Raw genomic sequence first — 26,730 nt, forward strand, 5'->3', positions numbered from 1 at the left:
ACTCAGACCATGGAGGGACACACACTCAGACCATGGAGGGACACACACTTGGATCACATTCAGGCTGGAGAGGGTGGAACACCCTCACCGTGTCCAAGCCACAGCAGCGTGTCATCACTACTCACGGTCCACGGTCCCTTTAGTTGAAGACTGGTCTAGGTACCTCATCCTCATCTGCCTTGGAGTTTGTTTTTCCCATAATTTTCCCCTTCTGGCCCTGACAAATAAGAAAAACCTTCATTTTCCATATGGGATAACCAATGAATAAATGAAGCTTCAGTCCTACTTAATGGGTTGAAGCTTATAAAATTTAAAGTTGCCAATCTTGATGGCTCTACAAGAGTCGATAGCTGCATAAATATTGACTCCATGGGGTAAACAAGCGCATGAGAGAATAACTCTAGTTTCCCCATTCATCAGCATATAATCCAGGCCTGTCGATGGATGTAGGATCACATGTTTGCCCGGAAGGCTGGCTGGCTGGAGGAGGTGGGTCACAAGACATTTCACTAAGAGCCCCATGACCCTGAGGTCTCATTTCACCCATGCTGAAATGAAAGATCTGTCTTTACAGTTCACTGGATGGTATGTAAGAATTGGCTGTAGAGGAAATTATTCAAGCGTACTAGCCAATTACGTCTTATCGTTCTAAAGCAAACCATCTATTCAAAGTATGCCAATTTGGAATTAAATGGTCACATTCTACTAAGAGACTATCAGATCATGAAAATTAAGAATGCTTAATATATTAATCATTAATACAGTGTTTCGGCTTATCATGATTGGTCCTGGAGAGAACTGGTGGTTAAGAGCACTGGCTGTGTTCTAGAAGATCCATGATCAATTCCTGGCACTCGCAAACCCGGAACTTCAGTCCCAAGGGTTTTGATACCTTCTTTTCACCTCTCCAGGCATGACTCAAACACAGTACACAGACACACATGCGGGCAAAAGCCCCAAAACCGTAAAAATTAAATGTATCGCAGTGGTCCCTTCTTCTGAGAGGTTAAATGTTACTGATATGCCAAGCCAGAGACCCATAAGGTGGGAATAGCCACCTGCCACGCAAGCCGCATGACCCAAGTTTGATCCCGAAAACAATGGAAGATACAGGACGAAGCAGTGCGACTCTGTCGTACCAGCACCTCTGTAGACAGATGAGACACGGAAATGGAAAAGTCTGGGAGAAGCTGAGGGGCCAGTGAGACTGTGGAGTGCAGGGCAGAAACAAAAGAGACCCTGCCTCACAGACAAGGTGTAAGGGGAGAGAGAGCTGCTGCCTTGCAAAAAGTGTCCTCTAGTGGACACACAAGCAAGGAAACGGATTTTAAAAGGAGTTAAACTGGGTGCCATGGGGATCATGTCTACAGTTCTAACTCCTTGGAGGCGGAAGCTGGAACACGATTGCTCTGAATTCTAGGGCAACCTGAATGCAGTATGTCTCAAAGGAAAACAGACAGGAACAAAGTTAAGGCAAAATCCATTTTGACCTTATAATCTGATGTATGCACCTCAGGAACGGGGTTGAAGTTCCCAGCGCCTCTCTGTGAGCTCGCTTTGCCCCCTGTCTGCTGGAACGGCCATGTATAAGAAGATGATGGGTGTTGGGAGGTCTGTGGAGCTGCTGTGTTTGGGGGAGAGTGTGGGAGACAAACAGTCACACTTTATCCAGAACCAGTGCAATGGAATGACTGCTAAAAGGGACAGAGCCAGCTGGACCAGAATTCAAGTCCAAGTGTCATAAAGTTACAGGAGTATCCCAGAGAAACCACCCCAGCATCCTTCCTGACCTTGGGGAAGGTCATCTTGGGCACAGCCACACCCACATCTCAGGATTCTGTCACTCACAGTGTTCCCGGAACCCAAACAACGTGTCATTCGCGCAGTCCTGCCTGGAAGGCTTATGCTCTGAGTTCAGGGTTCTTGGCTGTATATTTTAATCTCCTACTTTTAAAATGAGGGGAAAATACTAAAATGAAGATAAAATTGTGCATGGTAGATATGCTGTGGAAAGTTATGTATAAATCAATTATATATTAAAAGTACCATGGGAAATCAGGTTTTTAAAGGTGAGCATTTATGAATAATTCCATAAGGCAAATAACTATTACCACCTTACCTTTCAGGCACATCAGAGTTTTCCTATACCACATCAGCGTAAGATTTTATTGAAGCAAGTTGTTCAGAAATAGAGATGAACAGAAGTCATTTATACCTAGCTTCTTTTATCTAGAGCACGCGTAACTTTTTATAAGTATCATAGTTTATGTTTTTCCTAAAGAAACAATTTTCTAATTTTTCTACTCCACATAAAAGGGATATGATTTCCTAACCCCACAATAAATCAATTAGGAATGCTTTTAACCAACTCAAAAGGTAGGATAAATTCACACGGGAAAGCGTTGGTATTTACTTATATTGAATATTATGCAAATAAACTCAGGAAATGTCACTGAGAATTTCAGGGTATTCTTCTCAATGACAGGGGCACATTCAACCTTGAGGAAAAGGAACAAATCACTTTATCTGCTTACAAGCTCAGGGTAAGGAAAGGACTGTGTAGGAAGTGCAGTCTCCACAGAATGCTTTCACGAGGCTGACATTCCAAGGTGGAGTTAGGTCCAGTAACAGATGCCCTCTGCGAATTCGGTTCTCTTCCAGTTCCAAAAGTCTTGGACCTTGTTGTGTGTCTTGATTAGGATTTAATAATTATAATAGTTTCAGCGAATGATTTTAAATCTTACATGCTTCATCTTGTGTTAACAAACTGGAGAAAACTACTTAAAGAGGAAAATAAAAATAATGTTTTCCAGCTTGTTGTTCTGCGCTGTGTGTGTGTGTGTGTGTGTGTGTGTGTGTGTGTGTGTGTGTGTGTGTGTATGTTTACTGGTTTTTAAGCTGTGTGCATTCATTTCCATTTTTTGGGTACTCAATACACGTATATGGAAACACGTACACATATAGGTACTTCTGGAAAATCTGCCCTAGAATGCACAGTTGAGCTCTTGGGTGAGTTTTAAAACTGGGTCTCTATTGTAGAGGTGGAAAGGGAGGCTCCATCCTTGTTCGTGTGCAGGGTTTTTGACAGGTCATCGCAGAACCAGCCAGAATGCCAGGCGTTCTCTGCCGTGCCCCTCTCAGCATGAAGATCATTGAAGACTCTAGAACAACGAGAGTTGCACTGTTAGCTATGCAAGTGCCCCCTCACTGTCTGTCGAGCCCTATTTATACCCTCTCCAAACTTCTCGCTTCCGTTCCTGGGTCTCGCCTCAGCAAACATGACTCAAGTCTGCATCACATGACACAACCAGAAGCTTCCACTTCACTGGGGTGTGTTTTAATATGAACTAGATCGAACACGATATCCCTGCCAGGAAGTTTCACCACAGCTTACTACCCTTCCGATTGTGAGTGACCTCTGCCTGAGGTAGAGTTTGACTCCACGCTATCTGACACAAGGGGGCGTTTTGGCTTTGTTTGTTTTCTAGATGAGTTTCCCTACTCTTGGCCATGGCTGACAGAGACTAAGTAGAAAATTGAGACTTCTACTTTTCACTTCTCTAAAACTTCACACACATCACCGTGGAGCCTTCCAACGCTTGCTGTCTGAAGTCCGGCTCCAGTGAAAGGGACGAGAGGGTAAAGCTACTCACACAGGCAAACCAGTGCTGTTCTCATGCTGCTGGATCTGAGCAATGTCATTAGGTGTCTTGGTTAGGGTTTTACTGTTGTGAACAGACACCATGACCAAGGCAACTCCTATAAGGACAGCATTTAATTGGGGCTGACTTTCAGGTTCAGAAATTTAGTCCATTATCATCAAGGCAGGAACATAGCGGCATCCAGGCAGGCATGGTGCAGGAGGAGCTGAGAGTTCTACATCGTCGTCTGAAGGCTGCTAGCAGAAGACTGGCTTCCGGGCAGCTAGGATTAGGGTCTTAAAGCCCAAACCCACAGTGATGCACCTACTCCAACAGGGCCACACCTTCTAATAGTGCCACTCCCTGGGTCAAGCATATACAAACCATCACACTAGAGAAAACTCCACAAAGGTAACTAAAGTCCCTGGCTATCTGTGGAAGATCCAGGACCCTGACCCTCGGGGTACCACATGATTTATGGATGCTCAAATTCTCTATATAAAAAGTCTAGTCCCGATATAAAATAAGCACATATCCTCAGGCCTGCCTTGTCTTCTCTAGATGGTTTTTAGCTCAGGGTAAATGTTGGCAAATAATTTTGTGGCATGGATTCCTTAAGTAATGATCACAACATAGGAAAGGGTCTACGTTTGTTTAATACAGGCCCATTTCCCCCCACCCCCTGTAAAATGTCCATTGTTTATTGGATAAATTTACAGAAGAGTAACTCACAAGAGCGCCGACGACACTTTGACTTTGGTTATATGGCAGTTGGAGCAAAAAAACAACCCCTGTGAACTTAATCACGTATTGGCATTAAATGAGATCTTGAAAATGACACTGGGGGAAACTGTGAACTGGAGTGCATGTTAAGGTGTCCTAAAACAAAACGAAACGAAACAAAGCTAAAGGTAAAAAAAATTCCAATCCATATAGGGATGTTGTTTCAGAAGAAGGGCTACAGTTACTGGGCAGAAGCCAGGAACCATTTGTGGCTTTTGCCACAGACACAAGTCTGACCTTTGGGGTATAATGTGTAAACAATGCCAAGTAGGAAGGCATGAGCTTGGCTTCTTTTCCTTTTCTTCCTTACAATAATATCAACCTCACTGACCAAGTCACCCACCCAATGACTCACTTATTTTGTGTGCCATTGGCTGTTTCTGAATTAGCAAATGCTGCAGTGACCATTCATCTCTAGTGGACAGAATCAGGTTTACAGGAAAGCAAGACCTGCCCTCTTGTGGTAGACTTGAAAATTGCACACCGTTCTCCCAGCGTTCCCACAACCCCGGGTCCTTTCCTGTGTAACTCGCTGGTGAGTGAGTGCAGTACGTATGGAATCCTGAAGACTCAACATGAGTTCAGGAGCCGGAACTGATGAATCGCACAGTATTTCAAAGAGAAAAGGCTTCCTGGGCAGCTCTCAGAACTTCACGTTTACTTATTTTTATGTGTGTGACTGTTTTTTTCTGCCTTAGTGGCGTACAGTGGCTGTGAGCCACCGCGTAGGTGCTGGGAACCCAACCAGGTCGCTAGAAGTGGTCTCAACCAATGAGCCATTTCTCCAGCCCCGAGCTTCATTTCTCAAAAGAAAAGTTTCTATTAATCCTTTAAGACTTTCATTCAATGTTTTATGATTCGCACTTCATTGCCGTCTCTTTTGAGGTCAGATATTTGGCCACAAACCATCGAAGTTTAGGGTGGATGCTGGAAATTTCTTTCACTCCTTGAAACTATGGACAGGATATGATTCAGTTATCAGTCTTTGTATATTCGTGTCGAATCGGAAGATTGGAAAAGAGTCTCCTTTTAAAGATTTATTTACTTTTATTTAGTATGCATGGGTGTTTTGCCTGTGTGTGTGCATGTATAGTGCGTGTCTGCAGTGCCGGTAGAAGCCAGAAAAGGGTGTTGAGTCTCCTGGAACTGAAGTTACAGACGGTTATGAGGCTCCACTTGGGTGCTGGGGACTGAAACCTGGTCCTCTGCAAGATCAGCAAGGGTACTTTACTACAGAGTCATGTGTCATACCACAGAAAATGAGTTTTCTATGAAACACAGCCATCTACCTACTAGGATCCAGGCCTAGAATACAGGTTATTTGGAAGGCTGAGGTGGGGAGGACCACAGGTCCAATCTTAGTTTAGACGATGTAGAGAGACCCTGTCTCGAGATAAAAATAAGGAGAGGATGGGGTATATACAGCCCGGTGCGAAAGGCTCTTCTGGCGGGAGCTGCAGCACCCTGAGTTTGGTTTCTGGCATCTCAAAAGGAACAAACGGAAACTATTTTCAAGGGAAACAAATGGAAGAGTTTTACAACAGATAGTGGCTAAATGAATTGAAACTAGAAATAAGCATTTGATTTAGGCACTCAAGTGCAATATCAGAAACCGCCCTTCCCCGGAAAGTTCCCTTCTCACGCCTAACCAATATGGCGGACCGGATGCTGGCGGTAAAAGCTCATTACCTACCCTGATGGCTTCAGGCTACATGGTTTAAAAGAATATTGTCTGCCCCAAAACACAACTCTCATCTCGAAGGGGCTGAGAAATAGTTTATGAAAGAACCAAACGTGAGGGACCATAGCCTGGAAACACAGATTCGGGTTTCCCCAAACTCCATGTTTCCATGTGGTTAATAGTGAAGCCAAGTAACAGAACAAAGTGATGGTAAACCAAGACGCTTCTCACGGACATCGGTGGAAATGTCAGGCTGTCTCCGAAGCGGACTGGAGGTGTTCTTAGTGTTTTGGTGGTAGGAACAAGGGGCCTCTTTGCACACTTGACCTGCACCTAAGGTCACAAAGACGTCAGGTCATGTGCAGAGGACCTAGGAGGCAGTAGGTAGCTGGTAAAGAGAGCAGAGATGGCCCCAGAAGATTTGGCTGCAGACACGAACCATCCCAACCACTCCACGTCTGTGAAGTTCTGAGGGCCAGATTTTTAGTCACCGGTTCCTTCCAGGGGAGTCCAGCTATTTGTTCTGGGAAATTTTGTGAAAGTCAAAACATTAGGGACTTGAGTTTTAAACACTTTAAATTCTACCAGAAGACGTAGTATCCCTTGGAGGGAGGGGGGCCATTAATTATCTGTAATCCAATCATGGAATTACCTGGCACATTTGATGAAGGCTTCTTGTCCAAAGCAGCAGTCTGCCATTCACTATTTTTTTTTAATTGTATTTTTCTTGGATACTTTATGTATTTACATTTCAAAATTTCCCCCTCTCCCAAAGCCCCTCCCCCTCCCCGTGTTTCTATGAGGATGCTCCCACTCACCCACTCCAACCTCAATGCCCTGGAATTACCCTACACTGGGGAAATGAGCCTTCATAGGACCAAGAACTTTTCCTCCTATTGATGCTGGACAATGCCAGCCTCTGCTACATATGTGGCTGGAGCCATGGGTCCCTCCATGTGTACTCTTTGGTTGGTGGTTTAGTGCCTGGGAGCTTTGGTGAGGTCTGGTTGATTGATATTGTTGTTCTTCCTATGGGTTGCAAACCCCTTTGGCTCCTTTAGTCCTTTCTCTAACTCCTCCATTGGTGTCCCCTTGTTTAGGTCTTCCTTCTTCTTGGACTTCATATGGTCTGTGAATTTTTTCTTAGGTATTCAAAGCTTTTGGGCTAATATCCACTGATCAGTGAATGCATACCATGTGTGTTCTTTTGTGGCTGGGTTACCTCACTCAGAATGATATTTTCTAGTTCCCTCCACTTGCCTAAGAATTTCATGTGGTCATTGTTTTTAATAGCTGAGTAGTACTCCACTGTGTAAACACAGCACATTTTCTGTATCCATTCCTCTGTTGAAGGACATCTGGGCTCTTTCCAGCTTCTGGCTATTATAAATAAGGTTGCTTTGAACATAGTGGAGCATGTGTCCTTGTTATATGTTGGAGCATCTTTTGGTCATATGCCCAGGAGAGGTATAGCTAGGCCCTCAGGTAGTACTGTGTCCAATTTTCTGAGGAACCATTAGACTGATTTCCAGAGTGGTTGTACCATCTTTCAATCCCACCAAAAATGGAGGAGTGTTCCTCTTTCTCCACATCCTCACCAGCATCTGCTGTCACCTGAGATTTTGGTCTTAGGCACTGACTGGTGTGAGGTAGAATCTCAGGGATGTTTTGATTTACTTTTCCCTGATGACTAAGGATGTTGAATATTTCTTTAGGTGCTTCTCAGGCATTCAGTATTCCTCAGTGGAGAATTCTTTGTTTAGCTCCGTATCCCATTTTTTAATAGGATTATTTGACTCTCTGGAGTCTAACTTCTTGAGTTCTTTGTAATGTTAGATATTAGCCCACTATCAAATGTAGGATTGGTAAAGATATTTTCCCAATCTGTTGGTTGCCGTTTTGTCCTAACCATAGTGTCCTTTGCCTTACAGAAGCTTTGCAATTTTATGAGGTCCCTTTGTTGATTCTTGATCTTAGAGCATAAACTCTAAGGAAAATTTCCCCAGTGCCCACTTTATCTTCTCTTAGTTCAAGTATATCTGGTTTTATGTGGAGGTCTTTGATGCACTTGACCTTGAACTTTGTACAAGGAGATAAGAATGGGTCAATTTGCATTCTTCTACATGCTGACCTCCTGTTGACCCAGCACCATTTGTTGAAAATGTTTTCTTCTTTTCATTGGATAGGTTTAGCTCCTTTGTCAAAGATCAAGTGACCATAGCTGTGTGGGATCATTTCTGGGTCTTCAATTTTATTCCATTGGTCTACCTGTTTGTCTCTGTACCAATACCATGCAGTTTTTATGACTATTGCTCTGTAATACAGCTTGAGTTCTGGGATGGTGATTCCCCCAGAAGTTCTTTTATTGTTGAGAATAGTTTTCAATATCCTGGGTTTTTTGTTATTCCAAATGAATTTTCAAATTGCTCTTTCTAACTCTGTGAAGAATTGAGCTGACGTTTTGATGAGAATTGCATTGAATCTGTAGATTGCTTTTGGCAAGATGGCCAGTTTTACTATGTTAATCCTGCCAATCCATGAGCATGGGAGATCCTTCCATCTTTTGAGATCTTCTTCAATTTCTTTCTTTAGAGACTTGAAGTTCTTGTCATACAGATCTCTCACTTGCTTGGTTAGAGTCACACCAAGGAATTCTATATTATTTGTGACTTTTGTGAAGGGTGTCATTTCCCTAATTTCTTTCTCAGCCTGTTTATCCTTTGAGTAGAGGAAGGCTACTTTTTTGTTTTGAGTTAATTTTATATCCGGCCACTTTTCTGAAGTTGTTTATCAGCTGAAAGCTCTCTGGCGGAACTTTTGGGGTCACTGAAGTATACTATCATATTATCTGCAAATAGTGATATTTTGATTTCTTCATTCCCAATTTGTATCCCTTTAACCTTCTTTTGTTGTCTGATTGCTCTGGCTAGGCCTTTGAGTACTATATTGAATAAGTAGGGAGAGAGTGGTCAGCCTTGTCTAGTCCCTGATTTTAGTGGGATTGTGTCAAGTTTCTCTCCATTTAGTTTGATGTATATTGCCTATACTATGTTTAGATATGGGCCTTGAATTCCTGATCTTTCCAGGACTTTTATCATGAAGGGGTGTTGAATTTTATCAATTGCTTTATCCATATCTAATGAGATGATCATGTGTTTTTTTTTTTCCTTTGAATTTGTTATATAGTGGATTACATTGATGGATTTCTGTATATTAAGCCATCCCTGCATCCCTGGGATGGAGCCTACTTAATCATGATGGATGATTGTTTTGATGTGTTCTTGGATTCGGTTTTTGCTAATTTTATTGAGTAATTTTGCATTGATATTTATAAGGGAAATTGGTTTGAAGTTTTCTTTCTTTGTTGGGTCTTTGTGTGGTTTAGGTATAAGTGTAATTAAGGCTTCATAGAAGGAATTGGGTAGTGTTCCTTCTGTTTCTGTTTTGTGGAATAGTTTGGATAGTATTGGTATGAGGCCTTCTATGAAGGTCTGATAGAATTCTGCACTGAACCTGTCTGGACCTGGGCTCTTTTTTGTTGGGAGACCTTTAATGACTGCTTCTATTTCATTAGGAGTTATGGGGTTGTTTAACTGGTTTATCTATTCCTGATTTAACTTCTGTACCTGGTATCTGTCTAGGAAATTGTCCATTTCCTGCAGATTTTCAGGTTTTGTTGAATATAGGCTTTTATAGTAAGATCAGATGATTTTTTGAATTTCCTCTGAATCTGTAGTTATGTCTCCCTTTTCATTTCTGATTTTGTTAATTTGGACACACTCTCTGTGTCCTCTCGTTAGTCTGGCTAAGGGTTTATCTATCTTGTTGATTTTCTCCAAGAACCAACTTTTGGTTCTGTTGATTCTTTCTATGGTCCTTTTTGTTTCTACTTGGTTGATTTCAGCTCTGAATTTGATTATTTCCTGCCTTCTATTCCTCTTGGGTGTATTTGCTTCTTTTTGTTCTAGAGATTTTAGGTGTGCTGTCAAGCTGGTGACATATGCTCTTTTTTCTGTTTCTTTCTGCAGGCACTCAGCGCTATGAGTTTTCCTCTTAGCACAGCTTTCATTGTGTCCCATAAGTTTGGGTATGTTGTACCTTCATTTTCATTAAATTCTAAAAAGTCTTTAATTTCTTTCTTTATTTCTTCCTTGACCAGGTTATCGTTGAGTAGAGCATTGTTCAACTTCCACGTATATGTGGGCGTTCTTCCCTTATTGTTATTGAAGACCAGCTTTAGGCCGTGGTGGTCTAATAGCATGCATGGGATTATTTCAATCTTCTTATATCTGTTGAGGCCTACTTTGTGACTGACTATATGGTCATTTTTTTTAGAAGGTAACATGAGGTGCTGAGAAGAAGGTATATACTTTTGTTTTAGGATTAAATGTTCTATAGGTATCTGTTAAATCCATTTGGTTCATAACTTCTGTTAGTTTCACTGTGTCTCGGTTTAGTTTCTGTTTCCATGATCTATCTGTCCATTGATGAGAGTGGGGCGTTGAAGTCTCCCACTGTTATTATGTAAGATGCAATGTGTGCTTTAGTAAGGTTTTTTTGTTTTTGTTTTTGTTTTTGTTTGTTTTTTTGTTTTTGTTTTGTTTTGTTTTGTTTTTTGGCGTATCTTCCTGTTTAGACATACCTGCATTTCCCATCAATGGAAAATGCTCCACTAAAAGAATCCATGTATTGGGGATGTTATAAAAGATCCGAGGCTGGGCCTTGGCTGATGGAACAAGCCATGCTCAGCCGTGTGCCCTCAATAAGCCAATGAGTAAACAAAGAGATCGTGAAAAACTGAAAAAGAAGATTAATTCAATGTGGCCAGCCTTCAAAAAGGAGCCGAGAGGTCCAGTGGATACGCCTGACACAAGCCCATCTTTCGGGTGTTCTGCCACAGTCTGACAGGTTGCCACAACTGTGTGGTGTCTCTCCCTGGGAGACAGCCTCCCTTTTGGGCCGCGGCCTTTCCCTTCTCTCAGTGTGATACTCCTGGGGAGACTCTAATTTCCTGGGAACTCCTGTTTAGGCTGGTATACAAAGGGAAGGGTACAAGTGCCTCTTCCGAATGTCTCCATTCTTGTCAGGGCAGCCATGGTGTGTTTTCAGAGCTATTTATAGAAGCCAATGGCCAACACTGAAAACAGCAATGCCACAGGCTTTGTTACCCCTGCCCTTGGTGACTGTGATGGCCCCTCTTCCTGCTCCTGCACCCAACTCCTGGCCTTTCTCCCAGTCCGAAACCTTGAATCAGAGCGCATGCTTGCTTTTCCCCTTTGAGTAGTCTTTACAAGTCTGAGGCCTGTAACGTCTCACAGGTTCGGTATCATTTTCTTTCTTTCTGCACGTTTCCCTTCTCGGCGGTGCCTACTTAGCAAGATAAGGGCTTCTTTGTGTTTTTGGTACTTTTGCTGGAGATATTCCCAACTCTTTGATCCCTCGCTGACTACAATGTTTGCTGTCAGCCACACCGAGAGAGGATCTGGTGCAGCTGGGTGCCGCTCTGTCTGCCGGGCTCTTGACAGCATTATCAGACCTCTTCTAAGGACTCTTACAACCCAGGAACATGCAAATGCACTCCTTTTTCTGAGAGCTGTCACAGCTGGCATTCCCCAGCTTAGCTGAACACAAAAGCAGGCGTGATAAAAGTCACTCTGCTGCGGCAAGGGATGCAAAGCCATTGTTTGCCTCCGCATCCCGCAGAACACCTGAGGTCCCGCGATCTCACCGGCGAGCTCACCCGACAGCTAGGTGGCTGCCTTGGACTTCGGTTTTCCCTTTGCTGGGCCGAGGACGTGACTGAGCGGCTCTTATCACAGAACAGTCTGCCCATTCCTGTTTCCACAGCCAAAAACTAAACATCTAGCGCTGGCTGGATTTGCTGAGGCTGCTGGGTATATCCCAAGCTGCGTGCAGTCGCAGGAATAAACAGCATCTTTTAAGAGCCTAAGCCGCTGGGGTTTCTATCTCTCAGCAAGGGCCTTTCCCCATCATCCTTCCTCCCAGCACTGAATCTGAATGCCACTAGGACAGTATCACCTAATCTACCAATAAGGGATTTCATCTTAATTGTCTCCCCGTATGGATTCTTTAGAAGTTTAAGATAAGGTTCTGGGCTCCCAGGAAGAAGGTGTGTGTCCTGAGTCGTGTCTCACCTTAGCGTCCAGCACAATCTAAGCGATTTTTTCTTTTTTTTCTGTATTTTTCGTTTGTTTGTTTGTTGTCTGTCTGTCTGTCTTTCTTTCTTTCTTTTTTCCTGACTGCCGACAGAGGCCAGGTTTCTGTCACACTCATTGACCCTGCACTGTGTTAGGGTTTCAGCAGCCCCTCCAGACTTGTTGGGGACATTTTGCTCCAGAACGGTGGACATATCGATTTTTTCAGCTTCTGGGAAAGTGAAATAAGTTAAGACATTTTTCTCTTAAGTTTTAAAAGAACCTTTGTGGTTAAAAATAGTGATAATATTGGGGTTGGGGATTTAGCTCAGTGGTAGAGCGCTTGCCTAGGAAGCGCAAGGCCCTGGGTTCAGTCCCCAGCTCCGAAAAAAAGAACCAAAAAAAAAAAATAGTGATAATATATAACGTTTGGCATTTGAACCATCTTAAGCATACAATTTAGTGGCATACACTACACCTGCGACACTGTACAACAATCACTACCTCCTGGTTCCAGAACCATCTCAGCACCCCAACCAGAGCTGTTTTCTTTCAGTTCTGGGGATGGCACCCTGTGTCCTAGGCATACTACATAGGTACCCCGTTACTAACACATGTCTCATCTTCCAAACAGGAGCGCCACTCCTCCTGAGCCCTAACTACAGACCCTCCAGCCGCGGGAAACCTATAAACCGGCTTTAAGGAAGCACCGCCCCCCTCCCCACGCCCCACCCCCTACCGAGACTCAGAGCTCTGAGACTGCAGAAGAATCTACTTATCTCTAGAGAACCTGTTTATCTCTGTTTCTGTGCTCTTGGCCACAGAGTTCCAGCTGTGGAATCTGAAACAGAAAGCTGAGGAGGAAGGGGGTCTTCCCTGAGGCTTCTGGGAAGAACACCCAAAGACTTGGTCTCAGCTCTGGGTGGTAAGGTCTATGGATGGTCAGAGAGCCATTTTGTCTGCCTCAGAGAGGTCAAGCAACCAGGGGGAAGGGGTAGTGGGTCTTTCTTTCTTTCTTTCTTTCTTTCTTTCTTTCTTTCTTTCTTTCTTTCTTTCTTTCTTTCTTTCTTTCTTTCTTTCTTCCTTTCTTCCTTTCTTTCTTTCTTTCTTTCTTTCTTTCTTTCTTTCTTTCTTTCTTTCTTTCTTCCTCCCTCTCCCCCTCACCCCCTCTCTTTCTTTCTAAAATTCAAGGCAGCATGAGTGGGGTTGCTTCCGCTGCATACGAATTCTAACTAATAAATACACTCCCCGAAGAACAGAGGAAACAGAAGTTCTGACTCCTTTGCTCATTTCTTTCCAGACACTGTAATCCCCGCCCTCACTACACAAAAAGATTAAATAAGATGTGAAGAGAAGTAAGATACGTGAATACAGTGTGAAGGACTCTGTGACGAGGGACACTGGAGTGCGAGGTGCTTCAGCGTGTGGCCTCTGGAGGCAGGCAGGGCTCAGGAATTAGATTCCATGCTCAACCTCTTACGGTGTGATATTTTAAAAACTTCTATCTCTAACTGCTTTGTTTCTTAGTTTTCTTTCTTGTCTACAAAAGGGTACTAATAGAATAATTGCTTGAGTATTAGATGGGCTGTAAACGGTGACGTCACAACACGCATGCTCTCTCCTGAGGCCTCTCCTGGCTTGCAGGCCCATTCTTTCAGAGCCCATCCCTTTCCCACTGTGCGTGGCCAGATCCTTGCTATCTCTCTGGGTCTACGTTTCCTCTTACAAGGGCACCAGTCAGTTCAGACTGAAGCCTGAAAATGGTTGCATTTTGACTGAATCACATCTTTTAAGGGCCCCGTCTCCAGGCGTTTTGCATTCTGGCATACTTAAACGCACCAGTCTCTAACAGCCTGAAATAGAGAAATTGCTCGACAGACACCGGTACTACTTGTTAAGTCTCTCCGGAGCTCCTGGTGTGTGAAACTAGTTTCGTAATTTAAATTTTCCTAATTAAGATGGGAAATGCTGGCTCTCAGATCATATTGCAAATGGGAAGCCGAAAAAAAAGCTGAGCAGGAGGCCGCAGGAAAGGTTCCATGGCTAAGAGTATCTGCTCTTGCTGAGGACAGAGTTCAGTTTCCAGTACCCACATCCCGTGGCCCACAACACCTGTAACTCTGCAAACCTGACGCCGTCTTCCGGTCTTCCTGGAAGAGAGCTTATACAAACACACCTAAACAAAAATTAAACAAATAAACCTTAAAAACAAAGAAAGAAATGGAGAATGAAAGAAGGGCCAAACAAGGCTGTCCTGCAAACCTTTTCATTCACAAAGGAAGGGTCTGTGTTGTTGCCTGTTCAAGTGTGCACTGAGCTCTGGTAGTTTTGCAGGGGGTGCCAAGACCTCCCCATTGCTGAAGAAAAAGGCAGGCAGAAAGACAGGGTAGGTGCCTCGGGGAAACTCTTGCCTTTTGAGTACTGGACGGAGGGTGTACACTGCTCAGTGGGAGTGAACTTTAAGCAAATGATACTGCACTTCTGTCCTATTTCTAATTTTGTTTATTTTTCCAGTATAACCAGAGAACCCCGGTTTCTGGTTCTTTCTCTGAGATAAGGAACTCTAGCCCTGGGCTCAGGCGCGCTGAAGAAGCTTACCTCAGATATCAGAGCCTACCTTTTCTTAGTTTACCTTTTTTGATTTTGCTTTGGGCTAGAAAGAAACAGGGATCGTTGCATGGTACTAACTCCAGGCAGACATGAAAAAAATGTCTACTTACCCTGAATAGGAAACCAAGAACAGACAGAAGTGAAGATACCACCGGAGTCAACTGAAGTGGGTTTACTCATAGGAATATTGGTGAGGGGTTGCATACAGGAACAGAAATGAGCCAAAGACAGCAGTGTTACCAAAAGCCTACCCCAGTACACTGAAATCTAGCGTACTGTACAACTGGTAGGCAGCTCAACAGGTTGGAACTGTCTCTTCAGGAAGCTTACCTGGTCTGAGCCTCTGTCAGACAACTCAGTTCATCTCGGCTTTTCCTAGAAGCCCGTCTGAGCCATTTCTAGGAAGCCAGGCCTGTCTGAGGCTTCCTACCAGCAGTTACTGCTCATGATGTAGCTAAAGGAGGAGATGCTTCTAAATCTTCAGTTTCAGGGATTTCCTGAAACCAGTGTGCTGTCTACTTCCTGAGCTCAAGACGCCTCTCTGCAAAGAGCAACGTCTCACCTTTTCTTAGAACATCCTGCTGGTTTACATTCCTTTTAATATCCCATAGTAATGAATTCTTCCAGGCCCTGTCTCTACGCCCTGCCCCTGGATTTTATCTAGGAGAAAACTGCTACACAACGGGACCCATGTCTCCATCTCCCATGGGGAGTACAAATATGCGCCATCATGCCTGCATGACTGACTTCCTTTTAAAAGTGACCAAACTCAGGTCCTCAAGCTCGTGTGGTAACTGCTTTATTGACTGAGCCATCTCCCTCCCCAGCCTGGCATTGATGCTTGTTTTACTCAGGGTTTCTTTTCCCGCACAAACATCATGACCAAGAAGCAAGTTGGGGAGGAAAGGGTTTATTCAACTTACACTTCCACATTGCTGTTCATCACCAAAGGAACTCCGGACTGGAACTCAAGCAGGTCAGGAAGCAGGAGCTGATGCAGAGGCCATGGAGGGATGTTTCTTACTGGCTTGCTTCCCCTGGCTTGCTCAGGTTGCTTTCTTATAGAACCCAAGACCACCAGCCCAGGGATGGCACCACCCACAATGGGCTGGGTTCTCCCACCTTGATCACTAATTGAGAAAATGCCTTACAGCTGGGTCTCATGGAGGCATTTCCTCAAGGGAGGCTCCTTTCTCTGTGATAACTCCAGCTGGGTCAAGTTGACACACAAAACCAGCCAGTACAATACTCATATGCTGTTTAACAAGGTGTGTTCTTTAATCTTCCAAGTAGGTTCCATCTCCTGTGTCTATCACCTGCCAATGGCCCATCAAATCATGAAACTGTCAATTGAACCAATCTATTGAGGAGAGAGCCCTCGGAGCAGAGAGAGTCCTCAGGACGCCATCATGTACACAAATACCATCTGCGAATGCTGCTGCTTTGGGGACCTAGTCTTTGGCAAGCAACATTGGTAAACATTTCAGATCCAAGCCATCCTAGAGAGAAAAATAATGCAAAAATGAAGCCAAAACCAACAAGCAGACAGAAATCAAAATAAACAACAACGATAAGTTTCACAAACTTAGTATGTCAGGACAATGGAGGTCAAGTGGGGGAAGATTTAGTACCAGTGAAATAGAAGTAGAATCATTGTAGAAGAAAACAATAGAAAACACATAATGAAATGTCATCAGGAACTGGGCCAAAGGATGAGGTGACATCAAGACTTTCAGTTTTCTGAAGCTCTGGAAAATACTTATTTATCGTTGTGCTTCTCTCTCCAGTTTCTTTGGAGAGTGACTGTCTCTGGAATTGTCAGACACTTTTGGGAGCTGGGATTGACTAAGGCTGCTTCCTCCTCCTCTTCCTCCTCCTCCTCCTCCTCCTCCCCTTCTTCTTCTTGTGTGTTGCATGTATGTATGTGTACACATGTGTATGCGGCCATGCTGGCTCATGCATGAGTATGTGGAGATCATAGGTCGATATTGGTGTTATTTTTCTCTCACTCTCCAGTGTCGTTTTTGAGATGGCTCTCACTAAACCTAGGGCTCCTTGTTTGGCTAGACTGGCAGGCTAGCAAGTCCCAGGGCCTTTCTGTCTCCATTTTCCTTGTTTCCTGAGTGCTGTGGATCTGAACTGGGTTTCTTAGCAAGCAGTGTAACCGCTGAGCTGTCTCATTAGCTTTGAATGAGGTTGACCTTAACCTGTAACCCAAGTCTGAATTTTCTGCTACGAAGTATCATGCCACAAAGGATCTGAGTGAAGCCTGTTGTATGGGTGAGACTGAGCAAAGTAGACTGTACCCTCCTCAGCCATTATTCATGCACCAGACAACCCGTTAGAAAGCCAGGGCAGGTGTGAGTTGTTCCTCTCATTGGCCATTGGCATTACCAATACAACACCTGGAAGCCATGCTCTTGACTCCAATTAAAAAGCCCATTTTCAAAAGTAATGGGCAGGAGTGAGGCTGCAGCCATGAGGTCTAAATATGACATCTCTCTCTTTTTTTCCCCCCCAGCTAATTAATATATGGCCCATTTGCTATATTAGTAAGGAACCTAAAATTTTGTTCTCAGCTTTCTCCTTGAATTAGTCAAAGTCACCCGGGGGTTTCTGTGCTCTTCAGCATGACTTCCGCTTCTGAACTAAAGTCACTAGCGACTTATCCACCCTCGCTGTTACTTCTCGTTGTACAAAGGCACGAATACTGAGACATGATTGTAAATGGTTCGGCGGGCTGTCCTCCCGGATCCTCTCTCTTCTGGGACGGTCCACGCACAGTTACCTTTGCCTTTTGAGATGGGAGATGAGCAATGTTGTACACTGAATTCCTACAGATGGAGCTTTATACATTCCCAGCGCTCAGAACCGTGCCTGGAACGTACAGGCTGCCTGGTAAGTATTAAATGAGTCACCCATCTTAGCTCTGACTACAAGGCACATCTTGGCAGGGAGGTCAGTGGTAGAGTTAGGCGTCTTCACAGCTAAGGAAGAGCGATGCTGGTTCTTCGCCTAGCAACACAGCTTCTGGCACTGCGTAGGCCAGCTGGTAGAGAGGACACTTACTAGTCAACCCCAGTTGGGTTTCTTTATGTCCTGTAAAGACCAACGGTGTGGTGTCGTCAACGATAGAGCCTTACCGTCACGTTCTGATGGGTAACCAAGATAAAAACAAACCCTTTCTGGATTCCTGGCACGGAACGAGGGTTGAAGTCAAAGTCCCAGTGAGAGGCTGGGTCTTATCTGAGTCACCAGTGGGAGATCACATGGTTTCTGTCAGGACTCAGCCTCTTTGTCCTTTTTGACTCAGGGCTGCAGTCTCCTGTCTGAGCTTCTCTTACTCACTACCTGGCTTTAGCAACAGGACAACTTGCTTACGTGAAGGCAGTGATGAAGTGGAACTGGAGATGCAGGCAGTTCCACCTCACGCAACACAATTTCAGGTAGTGATGCGGTGCCCTTTTATTTCCACAGCTTTCAGTTGGTTGGAAGCAAATTATGGCTTCCTTCACTGGAGTGGAGGGCACGGCAGTGGGGGCCAGACCAGAGGGACCACTCAAGAGTCTGTCCTCCAGCACCCACATCTATAACTGCAGCCCATTGGAAACGGAAGATGCACAGTGTTTTAGGAGTACCTGAGGTTTGAATGAGAGACATCCTCCCAAACTCTCAAGTATTTCAATAATTGGTCCCCAGCTGGTGGTGCTATTGGGGAAGAACAGGGAACCTTAGTGGGAGTAGGGTTTGAGGAATTATAGTCTCACCTCAACTTCTATCCTCTCTTCCCCTCAGCTTACTGTGTGTGAATGAAAAAGTTAGCCGCCAGTCTCCTGTTCCTGCCTTCTTGCTCTCCCAGACGGTTGCCATGACTTCCCATCCTGAGGAACCGTCACTCTGGAGCCCTAAGGCAAACGAATGCTTTCTTCCTTGGGTTGCCTTTGGCAGCGCGTCTCATCACAACAACGGAGAAGCAGTCATCAAATCTGCAAAGACGTCGATCAATTAATAACCATTCCTGGCCCCTGGTCACTGCCTCTTCCTTTTATCCACCCTTCAGAGCCTTCGGCTGATGTTTCAGACCCTCGAGGCTATTCCCCCTGAGGATCTGTATTCAGAGTTTCTGGCAATTTCTTCCTCTTGTTTCTCTTTCTTTCCTGAAGTTTCAACTCCCAGCCTCACCTGCAGGGTTCAAATAACAGCACCTCCCATGAAATCTTCCACCCTCCCTCATTCCCAGAGCTCCCCTGCAACTGCTTCTAGCCTGGGCTCTTTCCCTTCTTTTTCTTGTTCTGTTTACCTCTAAACTCCCACCTTCTAGCTTTGAACATCTTTCTGCCTTACACACCGGAGATTTCCCTTTTTCTCCCAGTCATTCCCTGTGGACACCATTGATTTAGAAAATCTTGCTGATCTCTTTCTAAAGATGTGTGTTTCATGGAGTGGAGTTTTGCTGTGTGGCTCTGAACTCAAGTTCAGGCCTTGGATTATAATGAGTGAGTGTGTGTTTGTGTGTGTGTGTGTGTGTATGTGTGCATATGTGTACGTGTGAATGTGAGTACATGTGTGTGTGTGTATGTGTGTGAGTGTACATGTGCATGAGTGTCAGTATGTGTGAGTGTGTGTACATGTGTGCAAGTGTGCATGTGCATATGTGTGTGTGAATATATGTGTACATGCGTGTGAGTACATGTATGTGATGAGTATATGTATGTGTGTGAATGTGTGTGCATGTGAGTATGAGTGTGTGAAGGTGTGAGTGTGTGCATGTTGTGTGAGTACATGTTGACTGTGTGTATGTGTGTGTATGTGCATGTGTATATGTGAATGTGTGTATGAGTATTTGTGTGTATGCATGTGTTTGTGAGTGTGCATATGTGAGTGTGTGTGTGTACATGTGTGTGAGTGTGCATGTGTGTGAATCTGTGTACGTGTACATGTGTGTGAGTGTACCCATGTATGGGTGATGCAGGAGATGGATCTTGGATCCTCATGCACGAGGCATGTTCTCTGTAGCTGATCTATACCTCAGTTCTCAATGTACTCTATAATGCATTTCTGCAATGTTTCCAGTTAAACCCGTTAAGTCCAGAGCTGCTTTTTTTTTGATGACTGACAAATACAAAGGCAGAATGATGCCTCTACTCTTTCAAAGACTCACTATTATCTAGGAAGAGGGTCCTTAGTTCTTAAACATCATTACTAAGACTGGTGAGTATCCTCTGTAAGTAATTCTAGAAGCCACATGTGGATTGCAGCTTAGCTGGGTCTGGGGGTCTGGGTTAGTTTCACAGACATGACTCTTATGGTCGTGCTGTGGTTCACATAGGGTTAATGTTCCCCAGAAGTCCTTGGGTTATCAATGCAGTTAGACAGTGGAGGGCCTTTAGGAGTGCTAAGGGGAAGGTCTGTAGGTGATTTCCAACATGCCCTCTGAGGAAACTGTGGGACTACAGTTGCACAGCCTCATGGTTCTCTGTTCAAGCTGCAAACACGTAACTTACACTCTCAACCCGCTGCTCTCCACCACCTCGGAGACCTGGTTTTAGAGGTGAACCTCAGGTTAGCTGAATGAAACTTTTTTTCTTTTCTTTTTGTCAATGACCTCATGTATTTTTCTCTGGTGGCAGAAGTTGACGGGCGTAAGTCTCCACCCGCCCGATGCACTTGCTATATTGCTTTGCCATCATCGTCTTGAAATTCTTGGCAATTAATTAATAAATCATTTTCTTAAACTTAAGTTTTGAATATAAAGTCTGATGGGGGCAATATGAGCTATGATGAGAGGTCATCTGTAGAATATGCATGCCTGCTGTTCCTTGCATGGTATTAGCAGTGCCCCATGTGCACGAGATTGTAGTGGGCATAACGTTGTGTGGAGATTCTGTGAGGTTAGCCGTACTCCAGTGATCTAGACATCGGCAGTGAGGCTCCTCCTACCCACTGGGATGGTGGAGCAGAAGAGCCTCCAGGGCTGAGGCTCCCAGGCTTGTTTCCATTTGACCAAGGACTTGCAATGCAGGATGACAGCGGCAATGTCGGCAGGCAAACTGCAGTGACTCCCCTGACTCTGATTACATCCCCATTCATCAGTAACTTCCTCTAAAAATGACGGCTGTGCAAGAAAGGGCAAAAGAGAAATCTGAGGTTCCTTTTCCTTTCAATTTGTCCTTCCTCAAGCTGAAGGTAGGGATGAAATAAAAGCTGCCCAGCCTGTCCTGAGGTTCATCAGGTTGTATCCTTACTAATTGAGCCTCAGAAAGAGTCTTCTCCACCTTTCGGAGGGCCTCTACAGCCTCCATAGACAGGGATCGCGGGATGTTAATTGTGGATCCCCTTCCAATATATCAAACAAAGGTTTTAACTCAGCAGTAGATATTTTCCCTTAACTTGCTTGTGCTCTAGGGGCTGATGAGAACGAAAGCCATCGTCCTCAAACACAGGAAACATTTGCCTGAGTGCTCGCTGTGTTTCAGGCGGACAGAAAGAGTACGCACACTTCCCCTCTGTATAAGGCAGGGGAGCGGAGGCCACCTCGGCATTAATAACTTTCGATTTCTTCACAATGGCTCTCCACCTAGGCCCATATCTTTCTTCCTCATATATGGCTGCCTCTTCCTCTAATTCCTCCTCCTCTGACTCTGACAACTCTTGCTCAGAGTCACTACCAGCCAGTTCTAAGGCTTCTAATTCTTTTAATGGATACAAAGTATCCTCTCCAGATGACTTGTACTTCGTCCTCCGGGGCACGCCTATTTTTTCCTCCAGCAGCGTTTCTTCTGCCTTTTGTATCTCTTTCACTTTTGTTTTAGTAACCTTTTTCTTTTTGCAGGCTCCTAATTTCTCACTCTGCTCCGTTTCTGACATGCTCTCTTGAATGTTTTTTTCGGAGCTGGGGACCGAACCCAGGGCCTTACGCTTCCTAGGTAAGCGCTCTACCACTGAGCTAAATCCCCAGCCCCTGTCCTCACATTTTTGATCCTGCAAGCATGATTTTATCAATTTCCAAAGCAGCATAGTACCAGCCCGCAACTTCCCGATCTGCTGCTCATGATCTAAGTGTCCTTTCAATTTCTCCCAGCTTGGAAGGGTGAGAGATCCAGAGCACACAAACCAGGGGGCACAGCGATCCACCTTGCTAACAAAACTTTCGAGCATCTTGGGTGACACCTTCAAGCCACGTCCTTTAAGAACAGTCCCCAAGGCTGTAACCAAGGAGTGCAAATTCCCCATGATGCTTCTTTATATACAGAAGACACTTACTTTACGGGTCAGGCAATACCGTTTATCTACATCCGCTTTACTCGCCCGTTGAAATCAGCAGGAATATCTCTCAAAGCAGAACACAACTAGCAAGAAGACAACAGTCACTATAAGAACGAGTAACAATCCCTCCTCGGCAGGACTAAATCCAAAAAGGGGCATGCCTCTCGAAGCTTACCTTTTAATTTACCTTCTCGCAGTTCTGAATCCTCTTCAGTACACTGAAGGGTCCCCTCGGCACCTGCGATGTTGGTTTCCGGGTTTCGGCACCACTTATCGCGCCCCCAACGTCTCGCCAGCAAGAATGACTCGCGGCAACAGGATGCTTCTGCGAACAAGCCTTTATTGTACAGCGCTCTTGAACAGGGACCCCAAGGGAGGAAAAGGCACTGCTTATATATGTTTAGGAGACTCGTGTCGCTACTCGATTGGTGCAAGCCCCAATGCCCAATTTGCATGCCCCGAGAGCAGGGCTGTGATGTGCTTGGCTCATACGCACTGCATCCTTCGGGGTGGACAACAGCTGTGCCCTGTTGACTCACTCACAGGAAATTGGCCCTACGTTGGGCGCGGTACGGGCGGCTACTAACAGACAACAGCTGGTACGGGCGGCTACCAACAGAGGGGGAAGGGGAGAAGAAGAGGAAGAAGAAGAAGAAGAAGAAGAAGAAGAAGAAGAAGAAGGAGAAGAAGAAGGAGAAGGAGAAGGAGAAGAAGAAGAAGAAGAAGAAGAAGAAGAAGAAGAAGAAGAAGAAGAAGAAGAAGAAGAAGAAGAAGAAGAAGAAGAAGAAGAAGAAGAAGAGGAAGAAGAAGAAGAAGAAGAAGAAGAAGAAGAAGAAGAAGAAGAAGAAGAAGAAGAAGAAGAAGAAGAAGAACAACAACAACAACAACAACACGCCAACAAAATAACAGTAACAGAAAGCCCACTTAATTTAGTAGTTAGTGCAATGTTTTAGGCTATCAGAGTTTGGTCTGAAAATCAACAACGTATCACGTGGATGGCACAGGGCACACTTATTCCAGAGAATCCTTATCAGTGTACGTGAAGGAAGAACATTCCCTTTATTTTTTTAAGTTTACTCACTAGGACTTGCAAATTAAACTGATAAAGGGCAAGTTTAAAAGGAAGAGGAGGAGAGGGCAGTTCCACACGCACAGTGCACTCTCAGGGAGGCCTTGGACACTATCCTACAGAGTAAGGGAGTGAAGGAAGAAGGCTGGGCTCTAAGGTAACTTGTAAGGAGGGTCTTAGGATGTAAGACACGAATGCTTGTTGTTCTGTAAGGTTGTACAGATGAAAATGCTGTTTCTCAGAAGGCAGGGCAGACACCTTTCCAAAGGAACCATGCCACTCCTATAATGGAGAAACGAATGCCAGAGTTTCATTAGAAGTGGGAGGCACGAGAGTCCCACTTGCATGTGGACTTTCTTGGCTAGCATGGTCTGCAGGTGTGGTTTGGAATGGTGTACTGTGATCTGCTGCTGGTGGGACTGACACGAGAAAGGGAGGAATCAAGGTTAGTGCTAGTGGGGGAACATGGAGTCATCTGCATGACAGGGCAAGCCCCATTATTCAGACAATCCCGATGCTCATCAGGTCCTTTGACACAGTGAAAGCATAAAAACAGGTCTCACAGAGATGGGGGTGGACACAACAGTGTGAGAGGCAGTTCTAGAACTCATTTTAGTGCTGACTCCGAATTGGAGTTAAACGCGGCAGGAAGAAGTGGGTCTGGGTTGTGACTAGTTGGCATGGTTGAGTGGAGATTAGATCTATGCTAATCTAATGCGTATTAGATCAGCTCTTGTCCTGGCTGACATGTAGACCAGAGGTTAGTTTAAGGGATTGAAAGAATTGCATCCCTACTCCCAGGCCCTATTGCTGTGTTTCGGTCATGTGACAAGGGGCAGATTCCCTATACCCTTTTGTAACACGTTATTGTTGTGAACTCCTCCGCTTGATGCTGCTGTCCTTGTCACTGTCCTGTACTCCCCTTTCCCCTTTCAGATCATGGTGCCCACTTCCTCCCCCACCAGGGTCCCCTTTCCAGCATCATCACCTCTATCCACACTCACTTCAACCGAACAGCATAGGCATAAATTCGAGGTTAAGATTACTGCACATACCGTCTAGCTCCATGTAAAGGGACATGAGTTGTCTTAGGACTTAGGGGTACTCAAGAGATGTCTTAGGACTTACTTAGTGGTGCTCAGTTTAACTCCATTTCCTATTGTTGCCACTGTGGTGATATCAAATCCCTCTTTAACATCTCTTACCCCTTAATTAAGAAATGTTCCAGCACTCTCCTCATGTTAGTTTCGAGCAGATTAGGAAGGCAAAGATATTTAACAGATGCTAAGGAGTTTTCCGACTGATTTCAAGATTAGGAGAATGCCTCTCTTAGAGATTCTGGGTGTTTCCTGGCAGCTTCAGCAGGAGGCGAAGAGAATTTAATAACTGATAACTTAGCAAAAGCCAAGAAGCTCTGACAATGAACTCCAGGGTAACTGTTTCTCTGGCTCCAAAGAGTTAATGCCGATTAAAATGAACACTTATTCTTCATGATCCTAACAGGCAGTGTAGGCTGGCAAGACTGGAATACTCCAGTCTTACACTTATTAATAAAAAAGCACCTGTTCATTAATATATCTGTGCCAGCAGGAAGACAGAAATGACCTGCTCCCCTCAAAAAGCCAGACGCTGTGTTGTCGACTTTGTAGGTGAAAGGAGGGGTAAACACAATTCAGGTTCGGAGACTGGGTAATTACTGTCACCATCTGGTAGCATGTTCTTAGGGTGAACTCACACCTCTCCTGTGTTTTAAGTGGTCACAGGGCATCTCGCTTGGCAACCTAATAAAGGATTACTTTTTAAATGTTACCTTGAAAGCCTTTCAAGATTGTCTTTGTCTAACAACACAGTATCACATCTGGTGGGACTGCCGTCTTTGCAACGCAAACTCAGAAGTATTTACGAAGTACTTTTGGAATGATGCACAACCACTGACGTGAACCGGTGCTAATAGAGAGTCATTAGGCAGCTGTCTTCAATATTTGTGGGGAAGGCCCACTCAGCAAGAAACACGTAATGAATTAAAGCAAACGCAAAGCGCGGCATCCTACAGCCTCGCCCCATCCCCTGTGGATGAGAACAACACATTTCACAGTCTAACAACTCGGTGAGCTCTGAGCACTGTCTCTATTGCCTGGCCAGGGACGTCATGAGCTGAAGTAGCGCACCAACATGGCAGCTCAAAGGAGCCCTATGGGGAGCAATGGTATTTAATTAATGACCTTGGCTTAGGAGATTGCCACACTGGGCTAATATTGCTACTGACATGGTGTGCCGTGGGATGATAAACAGGGCACACGCCTGTCAGGAGAAACCTGTAATACAGTCACGAGGTTGTGCGAGCTCATTCACAGCTAACACAACACCACTGTGGTATTTATTTCTAGGTATCATCAAGATCGTAACATGGGATGGAGCCTCATTAGTCAGTGGGGTGCCCTGTGTTTCATGGAGTGTGGGGAATGGAGGTTAAAACCTTACCTTGGTGCTCCACAGACGTGGCTCTGGGTGCCTCCTCCCTGAGCAGGGTAGCTTCCTCAGAGCTCAGGATGTGGACAAGAACCTCTGGGAGTGTTAGCGCACATATGGGAACAAATGACATGGCTGCTACCAGTTTGAGGGTTGCCTACCTCATCTGCAGTGGAGCCTACAAGGGAGACCGTGAGTTCCAATGTAGACTCTCTCCTTCCTTTACACTTGCTCTTAGCAGGCAGAGAACACACCGTCTGCTTTCACTCAGAGAATGTACCTCCTCAGGGAAGGGCGTCTGGCCTCCAGATCTACCAACTTTGTCACCATGAGGACGCCAATGTTCAGCTGTTAGGGACTTGGGCCAGACATTTAGCTTTTCTGTGCTTTAGCTTCCTCGTCTAATCAGAATAATAATAGTCAACGCATCCCCTTTATTTAAACAATATTCCACTTTTACACTTATTTATTTATTTATTGGTTGATTGATTGGTTGATTGATTGAGACAAGGTCTCCATATGTATTACTTGTTAGCTTGGGTTTATTATGTAGGTCAGGTGTATTAGAATTCTCAAGAGACAGAGAATTTATAGAATGAATATGTCTATCTCTATCCATCTCTATCCATCTATATCTATCTAAATACACACACACATATACATACATACATACATCATAGTGTGTGTGTGTGTGTGTGTGTGTGTGTGTGTGTGTGTGTGTGATCTAGGTCCAACAATGGCTGCCTACCAAGGGCAAATAATACTGCAGCTGTTCAGTCCACGAGGCTGCCTGTCACAGGTGGTCTCAGGCTCTTAGGGCAACGAATGAAGAGGCTGGCCGTCAAGATCAAGCAGGCAATGAGAGGTTCCTTTTTCCATGTGCCTTACATAGGCTGACAGAAGAAGGCGTGGCCCAGATTAAAGGTGGGTCTTCCCACCTTAAAAGATCTAGGTTAAAGGTCCGTCCTCACATCTCAGACGATCTGGATTGAACGTAGGTCTTCCCACTTCAGAGGATTTAACAAAGGGAAAAAAAAAATTCTCACGTCCCAGGTG

The 26,730-nt window shown here is 44.7% G+C and overlaps 1 protein-coding gene across 1 annotated transcript in view; it reads left to right on the forward strand.

Moving 5' to 3' along the window:
* Dct (dopachrome tautomerase) overlaps positions 1–26,730 on the forward strand; it is a 76,365-nt gene that overhangs the window by 40,060 nt on the left and 9,575 nt on the right. The window lies entirely within an intron of this gene.

This window comes from Rattus rattus, chromosome 12 (assembly GCF_011064425.1).
Source record: "Rattus rattus isolate New Zealand chromosome 12, Rrattus_CSIRO_v1, whole genome shotgun sequence".
Taxonomy (NCBI): Eukaryota; Metazoa; Chordata; class Mammalia; order Rodentia; family Muridae; genus Rattus; species Rattus rattus.